Raw genomic sequence first — 10,223 nt, forward strand, 5'->3', positions numbered from 1 at the left:
AAGTGGGTTTAGATAGGTTAAGTGAATGTGCCTGGCAGATGGTATTTATTGTGAATAAATGTAAAGTCATTCACTTTGGTAGAAAAAACAAGAAGGCAGAATATTTCTTAAACGGTGGGAGGTTGGGAAGTGTGTGTGTTCCAGAGAGTTTGAAAGAATTGAAACTTTAATTGTTACAGGGTGTGACAGGGTGGATATAGATACAATGTTTCACCTGGTGAGGGGGCATAATCTCAGGATAAAGGGGAGCCATTTAAACTGAGATGAGAAGGAATTCTTCACTCAGAGCTGGTGAATCTTTGGAATTCTCTATCCCTGAGGACTGTGGAAGCTCAGTTACTAAGTATGTTCAAGACAGAAATTGATAGATTCCTGGAGCAAATGATATCAAAAGATAATGTAGGAAAATGCCATTGATGTAGCTGATCAGCCATGTTCAAACCAAATGGAGGAGGAGACTCGATGGACTGAATGGCCTACTCCTATTCTAGGTTCCTAAGTTTTTCATCCCTGAAAACATTCCGGTGAATCTTTTCAGCATCTTCTCTGAAGCCTTCACATCATTCCTGCGGTGTGGTGCCCAGAACAGGGCATAATACTCCAACTGAGGCTGATCCAGTCTTTTATTCAAGTTTAACATGACTTCCTTGTTTTTGTACACTCTATGCCCTCTTGATAAACCCAGGATGCCATATGCTTTAGTGACGGTCTCTAACCTGTCCTACAACCTTCAGTGATAATGATGCATAAATACACTCCATTTACAATTGTACCCGATATTTTATATTGTCCCTCCACATTCTTTCTACCAAAATGAATCATCTCACATGTATCTGCATTACACTTTATGCACCGTTGTCCACCCATCCCATCAATTTGTCTATGTCCTTTGAAAGCTCGCCACTATCCTCCTCGTTATTCATAATACTTCCAAGTTTTGTGCCATCCACAAATGTTGAAATTGTTTCCTGTACATTAAGGCTTTAGGCATCAATATATATCAGGAAGAGGAGGGGTCCTAACATCAACCCTGGGAGCTTTACTATAAACCTTCCCCCAGTCCGAAGAACAACGGGCGCGATTCTACGCAAATGCGGCGAGTCGTAAAGGCTGCCGTGAAACTGGCTGTGTTTCACGGCAGCCTCCGCTCCCCCCCCCCCCCCCCCGGGACCCGATTCTCCCCCCCGGGCGGGGCTAGCAGCGGGGCCCCATGAAGCACGGCATCGCGGCCTTAGCAACCGTCGCTAAGTCCGCGCGCCAAGCGTCACGCCGGCTGATGCGCACGATGATGTCAGCCACGCATGCGCGGATTAGACGGCTCCAACCCACGCATGCGCAGGGCCGTCATCTCCCTTGGCCGCCCCACGGACTGATCCTGCGGGGCGGCGGAGGGAGAAAGAGTGCGGACGCACTGCCCGCGATCGGTGCCCCCCTTGGCACGGCCGTGGTACTGCCGTGCCAATCGGGGCTCTGGATGCCCAGAACTGAAAGCCCAGTGTTTGCTGCCGTAAAATCGGCCGTAAAGGCCTGGGAACTCGGCCCATCGGCCTGGGGAGAATCGCTGATCGCCGTAAAAAATGGCGAGCAGCGATTCGTGTCGTGGGGCAGCCGTGGAGGGGGGGAGAATAGCGGGAGGGCGTGAAAAATGTTGGGGACGCCCTCCCGCTATTCTCCGACCTGTCTTGGGCAGCGGAGAATCGCGCCCAACCTTTTGCAACTCCTTTTTTTAAATTTAGAGTACCCAATTCATTTTTTCCAATTAAGGGGCAATTTAACTTGGCCAATTCACCTACCCTGCACATCTTTGGGTTGTGGGGGCAAAACCCACGCAAACACGGAGAGAATGTGCAAACTCCCCACAGACAGTGACCCAGAGCCGGGATCAAGCCTGGGACCTCAGCGCCGTGAGACTGCAGTGCTACCACTGCGCCACCGTGCTGCCCTTAAAAAAAATATGGAACGCTTCATGAATTTGTGTGTCATCCTTGCGCAGGGGCCATGCTAATCTTCTCTGTATCGTTCCAATTTTAGTATATGTGCTGCCGAAGCGAGCACGCCTTTTGCAACTCTGTTTCCTGTCATACAACCAGTTTAGTACCATGCTGCCACTGGCTCTTTTAGCCAATAAGCTGTAACTTTTTTCACAGGTCTGTTGTGCAGCTGTTATCAAATGCCTTTTGGAAGCCCATGTATACTATATCAACACTCTTATCCTCATCATCCTTCTCTATTTCCTATCAAGTAAGTCAAGTAAGTTAGTTGAACATGATTTGCCCTTAACATATCCATGCCGTCGTTCCTTAATTAACCCAAATTGCCCAGTGACTATCAATTTTGTCCTGAATTATTGTTTCTAGAAGTTTCCCCATAATCAAAGTTAAACTGACTGGCCTGTAATTCCTGGGCTTATACTTACACCCTTTTTTGAACAAAGGGTGCAACATTTGCAATTCACCACCACTGAGTCTAAGGAAAATTGGAAAATTATAGCCTGTGCCACCACAAGTTTCATTCCCATAGATTCCTTGGCTGCATCTGATCCTGGCACCGTGTCAACTTTAAGGACAAATACCCTATCCAAAACCACCTCCTTCTCAATTTTTAAAACCCTTCAAGTGTCTGAATTACCTGCCCTTTCACCATGACCTGAGCAGCATTTTCACCTTTGGTAAAGACAGATGTAAAGTATTCATTCATATCTCAGCCATGCCCCTGACACCAAGTATAAATCCACTATTTAGTCCCTAATTGTCCCCACTCCTTTTACGCCCCTTCCCTTTTATGTCAGCTGCCAATATCTTCTCATACTCTCTCTCTTTGCTTCTCTTATTCGCCTTTTCAAATCTTCAGCCTGGTTCTCAGTATTATTTTGTTATTGTTTAGTTTAGGAGAGGAAGCAACTGGGAAAGATTTTTCTATAGGTATACAATTTATTAAACGGTAAAGATAAATCCAGAATAGTACTAAAGTAAGCTCAGGATAAAGATGCACAAGCTGTAAGCAGTTGAAAAACAATTTAGGGCTGATGTCAGTTATAATCTGCTTACACAAAGAACGGTCTTTGGGAAGGATGGTGCTGTAAGATATTAGACTAAATCAAGATCTATTTAAATACATGATGGGGAGCTGCAGATTTTTCTCAGATTGACCTGCCTCATCTATGTCCTGTGATCTGGATGTGAGTATTGACCATTAATTAAGAGTATGCCATCAATGTGCAGAAGTTCCCAACAATTTATTTAAGTGATGTACATCGAGGGTTTTTTGATTATAAAGAGAAACAGGTTATTTGTAGTACTGAAGTGTGACTTCAGTCAAATCAAATATACAAACAAATCGATTTTCCTAAAGGCCCTACTCTCCAATAATTAGTTACCTATCTTCAACTCATGTTGATTATTGCAGCCCTCGGATAACGTCCTCTTGTCTCCATCTTAATTCTGCATCCATTAATTAGTGAATGTATTCGTGACTGGATTGTCCCAGCTTTAAAGAGCTCTGGGATAAAAGGTTTATAGTTATACAGTACAATTGTGAGAGTGAATGTTGGGCAGTGTGCCAACAGTAGCATACGAGGTGGCATGATGCCAGGCAAGACTCTGACACAGAAAGCAAAGGCGAGACTTTATTGTTTTGATGTTCACAAATGTAAATAGCACATCAGACTAGCTCATTTCAGACAGGACACGAACGTGCTGGTCCTTTGGGTTCCAAAGAAAACTTTGTGTCTTTTGATACGGCTTCACAGTCAGAACAAATTAACATAAAATAATTTTACTATTTCCAGCCCTCTGCAGTTTGTAATTGGACACTTTTCTTACTTACCATGTTGTAGTGCAACTTTATGTTTTGCCTCAAGTTTTTTCATTTCATTTCAAGTGGCTCCAAAATTGAGGCATCAGTAAAGTCACCACTTGTTGTGGTGCAGTCACATAACCAGGAGAATCCCTGGTTCATATTCTATCTATGCAGAGCTAAAACCAATCTCGGGTAACTGTAGCTGTTAGCTACAGTTGACCTCAGCACCCAGAATAGGGACAGGAAATATCAGAAAGGGTTCAGTTTCTTGATCACGATTCACTGATTCTCACATGTTTAGCCGATGGCTCCTGATGAAAAGTATATGAACGTGATCTAACAGCCGCGTTGTGCCCGGTACAGATCAGTACAAGCCAGTAGATTGTAGGAGAAGCCAAAATCAGGATCTGCGACGGGCGACAATTGGTTTCTGATCTAACCAGCCCGCTCCAATTGACGGGATCCGGATCCCGCCAAGATGCAGAGAACCCAATAACCACCAATTAAGGCCAATCGCCGTATCATTAACGGGACAGATCCCCTATCTAACGGCCTCCTGTGATCTAACTGGCCCTCCAATGAGGGGTCACATGAGCGCCGTTTAGCACACCTATTTAAAAACGTGAAGCTAACGCAATGGCTGCTGTGGGGGTTAGAGGAGGTGAGTAACCATCTTCAAAACTGGGCAATTAGCCCGGGGAACCGGGACTGCTGCCCCAGTGCTCGAGGTGGATGGGGAGCCCCAGGAGGGAACGGGCCCAGTCCGGTGTGGGGGGATGTGGGGGGGGGGGGGGGGGGGGTTGTCTGCCACCGGTGGAGGGTCACCCCCCATGGTGGGGGGTGATCGGTTTAGTGCCAGTGGTCCAACGTGCCACCCGCCCCAGATAGTGTATAACCATAACAGGGGCAACGTCAACTGCTGCCTGTCCTTCCCCCGAACACCCCCAGAACAGAGCCGTGACTGTAGTAGTATGGTGAAGGTTACTTTAGCTCCCTTTGACCGTGATGGCCTCTGGCTGCATAACTGAAAGCTATTGCTAATAAGGAATTGGCAATATTAGTTACATGAGCATTTCCTAGCTCCCATGGGTAGACATGCCATGTCGCAGGGGAGTGTTACTGCCTGGTATTGCAATCAGACTGTGAGGCCTGGACACTTTTCCTGAACACTGGAGGTGTCAACATCACAGAGGCAGCAGCCAACAATCAAACGCCCAAGAGCTGGGCCTCAGCACTGGGGATATCTCCACGGCCAGTGGATGCGTGTGTGGATCGGGGAGGGAACCTGAGCCCAATCCCAGTAACGTTCTCGGTGGGGGTCTGGGGTCCAGTGCCCAGGGGTACCTGCTGTGCCCGGGAGACCGTGTGCAGGGTGGTCACCCCCAGCGGAACCGGCTGGTTGGATGGTACCCTGAGAGATGGCAGGGAATGTAAGGGTGGGGAAGGCTTGGGGGACCCAACAGTCCGGGGTGGAAGGCCTAACTCACTGCCGGTCTCTCACCCGCTCCAATTCCTTACAGATATCACATTATGGATGATATTGTGGATACCGCAGCAGCTGCCCTCGCAGTGATGGAAAAGGCCAGGTGGCCAGACGCCGGGGAAGGCAGCGGCAGCAGTGTTGACAGAGGCTCGAGGCGGCTGCCCGTCAGGCCGGGGAGGGACCCAGAAGGGGGAGGCTGGCGACAGCCCAAGGTTTACAGGCGTCGTTGTTCGTTTGAGGAGATGTCGGACAGCGTGTGCCGCAGGAGGCTCCGTCTCAACAAGGGGTTGGTGTGGCCAGCACCGGCCCTAGGGTTGCTGGCGCCCCGGGCAAGCTGAACTTCGGCGCCCTTGGGGGGGGGCCGAGGAGGGGGGGCCGAGGAGGGGTGGGGGGGCGGGGCCGAGGAGGGGGCGGGGCGGGGGGGAGCGGACCCGAGGAGGGGGCGGGGGGGCGGACCCGAGGAGGGGGCGGGGGGCGGACCCGAGGGGGGGCGGACCGCGGGGGGGGCGGACCCGAGGGGGGGCGGACCCGAAGGGGGCCTGGGGGGGCGGACCCAAGGGCGGGGCGGGGGGGCGGACCCGAGGAGGGGGCGGGGGGCGACCGAGGGGGGGGGGGGCGGGGGGAGCGGACCGAAAGGGGGGGCGGGGCCGCCCTGGGGGAGGGCGGCCACCGCGCATGCGCTGTTTGGCACCGGCCCAACTGCGCATGCGCGGGACCCGAGTCTGGCGCCCCCGAGCACATGGCGCCCCGGGCGACTGCCCGAGTTGCCGGTGCCTTGAGCCGGCCCTGGGTGTGGCAGCCTGTGCTATGTCCTTGCAGATTTGGTACCATGTAGAGTAGGAGGTCACTGCAGCCTTGAACTTACACTTTGGGTTCATTCCAGGGCTCGAGTGGGGACCTGTGTGGCATTTGTGGTGTCGTGGTTGCCCTGTTTACCTGGGCAGCTGACTATATAAACTTTGACCAAGCCCATCAAGGTGCCAGGGAGCAGGATGCTCTGCCATCACCAAGATGCCCCAGGTCCAGTTGGTAATAGATGGCACCCATGTCAGCTTGCACGCACCGGGCAGTCCAGGAACACCATTGCCAATTCCTTATTAGCAATAGCTTTCCATGAAGGGTTCCACGCCTTGAACGTACAGCTTGTGTGCGACTACCTGAAGATCATGCACATGTGTGCATGCTTCCCATGATGTGTGGATGGCAAATACATCCTGGGGCAGTCAGAGATCCCAGGGTCTTCGAGGGACACTCCAGATGTCCGGTTGGTTCTTGGAGGATAAGGTCCCGGCTAATGACACCAGTATGGAGACCAGAGACCAATGTGAGTACCCGATGTTAGCACTGCAGCCTCACGCGCCGAGGTCCCAGGTTCGATCCCGGCTCTGGGTTACTGTCCGTGTGGAGTTTGCACATTCTCCATGTGTTTGCATGGGCTTCACCCTCACAACCCAAAGATGTGCAGGATAGGTGAATTGGGCACGCTGAATTGCCCCTTCATTGGAAAAAATGAATTGGGTACTCCAAATTTATTTTTTTTAAAAGAAAATAAATAATTTGTCATCAACTGGAAGACTTGGACTGTAGCTCTGCCGCTACATCTCGATGTGTCACCAGGATGCATATCGGAGGCGGAGGCAGCCGGCTGCTTACCATGCTCTGTGGCCTTCGAAGCCCTGGTGGGGGTCCCCTTGGAGTCAGAGAGCCCCAAGCTGCTTTGCTGGTGGTACATGCCTCGCTGTACTACCCTGTTCCACCCGCTGACCCTGGGACACGCCATTGTTGGGTACTGGGTGGGGAGAGATTTGGGAGAGCTGATGACTTCCGACGTCTCCCTGTTGGGAAGCTCCTGGTCGGCCTCTGGAGCTCGCTCCACCCACACAGTGCCTGTAGGGTCATGGGGTCACCTTGGGATGGAGGGGCAGCTGGGTTGCGCTCCAGTGGCTCTTGTGTCATCTGGCTCTGCCAGCCCTTGCTGCTCCCCATTGTCTGAACCATGGTGTCGAAGCCCCCAGCGATGCCCCTCTGTGACCGGGCCATGCTCAGCAGTGCCTTGGCAATGTCCACATGTGTCTGGGACTCGTTCCTCAGTGATTGCGACATGTTCTGAGTGCCTCGGCAATGCCCACCTAAGACTGGGTCATGCCCCCCTGCTCCTCGGCAATGCCCACCTGGGACTGCTGCTTACCATGCCCTGTAGCCTTCAATGCCCCTAGTGGGTGTCCTCTGGGGGCCCTGGGGCCAGAGGGCCTTGGCAGTCTTGCCAGTGGCACATACCTCGCTATACCACCCTGTTCCCCCGACTTTATGCATCATGAAGGGTTGCTATGGCGGAGGGCAGGCCTGGGCACGACCACTGGGCATGGGTGGGGTGTGCGGGGGTTGCCAGTATGTGCTGGGGCATAGCCGCGGTATTATACTGGGGGGGGCAGGTGGATGCAATGCCAACTGTGGGGTCATCGGTGGGATGACAGGTGGGACCGGTGCCAGGGGGTAGATGCCAACTCACCCTTCCCGCGCTGACAGCCGCTGCCACTGCCTCCCAAGCAGCACTGGCTGACCTGTGGCTGACCCTCCGACCCCTCAGGGGAGCATGGTGTCCCGTTGTGACTCCACCACCAGGTCAGGTTGGCATCTCTGAATCGTGGGGTTGGTCTGCGCCGTGGCATGGCTGCATGCTATCTGGGGTTTGCTCGGAGGGAGTGGTTTAAGAGCTGCTCCCCCGCGTTAGCAGGGAGCTGCCAGACGCGATCCCGGTGAACCAGCTGGCGGGACAATCATTTCCGTCGTGAAGCCCATGGGGCATCGTTACCGGCTCTAATTGGCGTTAGGTGCCTGTCACGGTCTCGCTGGGTCAGCCATGGGGATGGACATGGCAATTCCCGCTTGCTACTGCAGTTCGTGCTTCTCCCATTAGATATCACCCTATATGTGTAGAAAGCAGCTGAGGACAAACTTGGGCTTGTAGAATGAAGAATGGTCGCCTTGAATGAATTAACATAGCATAGGTTCCTGCTTCTCCCTTCTTCTGTGCCAAAGGTGATGTATGTGTACCATTGGGCAGTGTCAATGTGCAGCTGGAAAGCCACCATCTTGGTCCTTCTGGCTGGTCTCAAAGTTCACAAAGAACTTCCAATATCTTCTATGTCCAACACTTGCTTTCTTTTGATATATAAACAACTCAGCTATTCTTTCAATTTGCCCATATTATCCATCTTCACTGTTGTCCTCGGTTATCTGTTCCAAACCTGCTGTGTGTGCTAGTGAAATCTAAACTTACTGTTCACCTTCCCATCTCTGTTGCCTCATTACAAAGTTTGTGGTTATCTTAAAACACTTATTATTGTTCAGATTCTCTGCACATTATAGAATATTGAAAGCTTTGATAAGATGACCCCACAGCTGTATTTTCTTTAGTCTTTCCACATGCCCCAGCCACTTAATTCCTAGTATCAGTTTGATTATATTCCTTTGTGGAGAGCCAGGATGTCCTTACATTAGGAATCCTCACCTCACTTCATGTGGTGTTACAATTCCCGCAGGAGCAGATACCTTTGAAAGAGAAATTCCAATTTCCAGTTAACAACTGAAGGAATGATACGTCAAGGTTTCACGCCTTAAAACATTTTTTGGAACAAATGACAAAAAAAAAACACTATTGATCAAAAAATAGCAACTGACACTTCAAACTTACTGAGATTCTCTATTTAACTTGTAGCGCGAGCAGAAATTTTTCACTCCAGTTATATGTTACTGACGTGTCCATCTAGTTATGCCTGCAAATTTATGTAAAGAATATTTTACTTTTAAAAAGTGGAATGAAAAATGGACAATTTACCTTGATTCAAGATGGAGTCCATGAGGTCAGGTGACCCCCCCCCCCCCTTCCATATCTGCAAATATTCATCAGACTGCCCAAGGTTGGAAGTAGCCTGCTGTATGGTCAGGACAGTGAAATATAAATGACCTTTGGGAGACTCCGCTGTGAAAGCGTTAAAAATGCAACAGGTCTCTCCTGCAGAATTAACAGCTATTATTGTCTAAATGTCTACCAAAACTTCTGTACAATGGCCGTACAGACTGAGTGGCTGCAGAGTGAAATTCCACAAAATGGGTGTCAGGTGAACTACTCTATCGCAAGAAGGCACAGATGACCAAAATTCAAGCTCTCATTGTGTGTCAATGCTGACACAGGGGGTGGGATTCTCTGATCCTGAAGCTAAGTGTTGATGCCGTCGCAAACGGCGTTCGCTTTCCGATGGCGTGAACAGGCCGCGAGGAGCAGCGATCCTGCACCTCACAGGGGGCCAGCACGGCACTGGAGCGACTCACGCAGCTCCAGCTGCCAATACCGCCGTCCCCCCCCCCCATGATCAACCGGTGCGAGTCCAGGTCAGGAATCTTCTCCAGCACCCGTCTCAAACTGCACATCATCCCAGTTTGGGGCATAAACATTCCCCAAAACTACCAATATCCCCTCCAGCTTCCCATTCACCATCACGTACATCCCCAAATATGCCACAATGTTCCCCATCCGCTTATTCACCAGCACCGACACCCCCTTGTCATCATATCCAGACCCGTATGGAACACCTGCCCTCCCCATCCTTGGGCGAAATTCTCCGCGGACCGACGTGACGCCCATTTCCGGCGGGAAAAAGCGGTGCGGATGACTCCGGCATCAGGGCCTTCTTTTAAGCCGGTAATCTCCGTTCCCGAAAGGGCCAGCAGCGGACTGACGCGATACGCGTGAGTTTCACCCGCTGCGGAAGTGGCGAGTCCCGGCGTTTGTGTGGTGGGGAGGAGGACGAGAGACCCGGCGTTGGGGGGGGGGGGGGGGAGGAGGAAGAGAGACCCGGCGTTGGGGGGGGGGAGGAGGAAGAGAGACCCGGCGTTGGGGGGGGGGAGGAGGAGGAAGAGAGACCCGGCGTTTGGGGGGGGG

At 51.5% G+C, this 10,223-nt stretch overlaps 1 non-coding gene across 1 annotated transcript; it reads right to left on the reverse strand.

Annotated features, from left to right (window-relative positions):
- Nucleotides 1–1,948: 1,948 nt before the first annotated feature.
- Nucleotides 1,949–2,055, reverse strand: LOC119972060. The gene has a single exon (XR_005461989.1). It is a non-coding gene; the product is annotated as a U6 spliceosomal RNA (small nuclear RNA).
- Nucleotides 2,056–10,223: the final 8,168 nt, after the last annotated feature.

Source organism: Scyliorhinus canicula, chromosome 9 (genome assembly GCF_902713615.1).
Source record: "Scyliorhinus canicula chromosome 9, sScyCan1.1, whole genome shotgun sequence".
Classification (NCBI taxonomy): domain Eukaryota; kingdom Metazoa; phylum Chordata; class Chondrichthyes; order Carcharhiniformes; family Scyliorhinidae; genus Scyliorhinus; species Scyliorhinus canicula.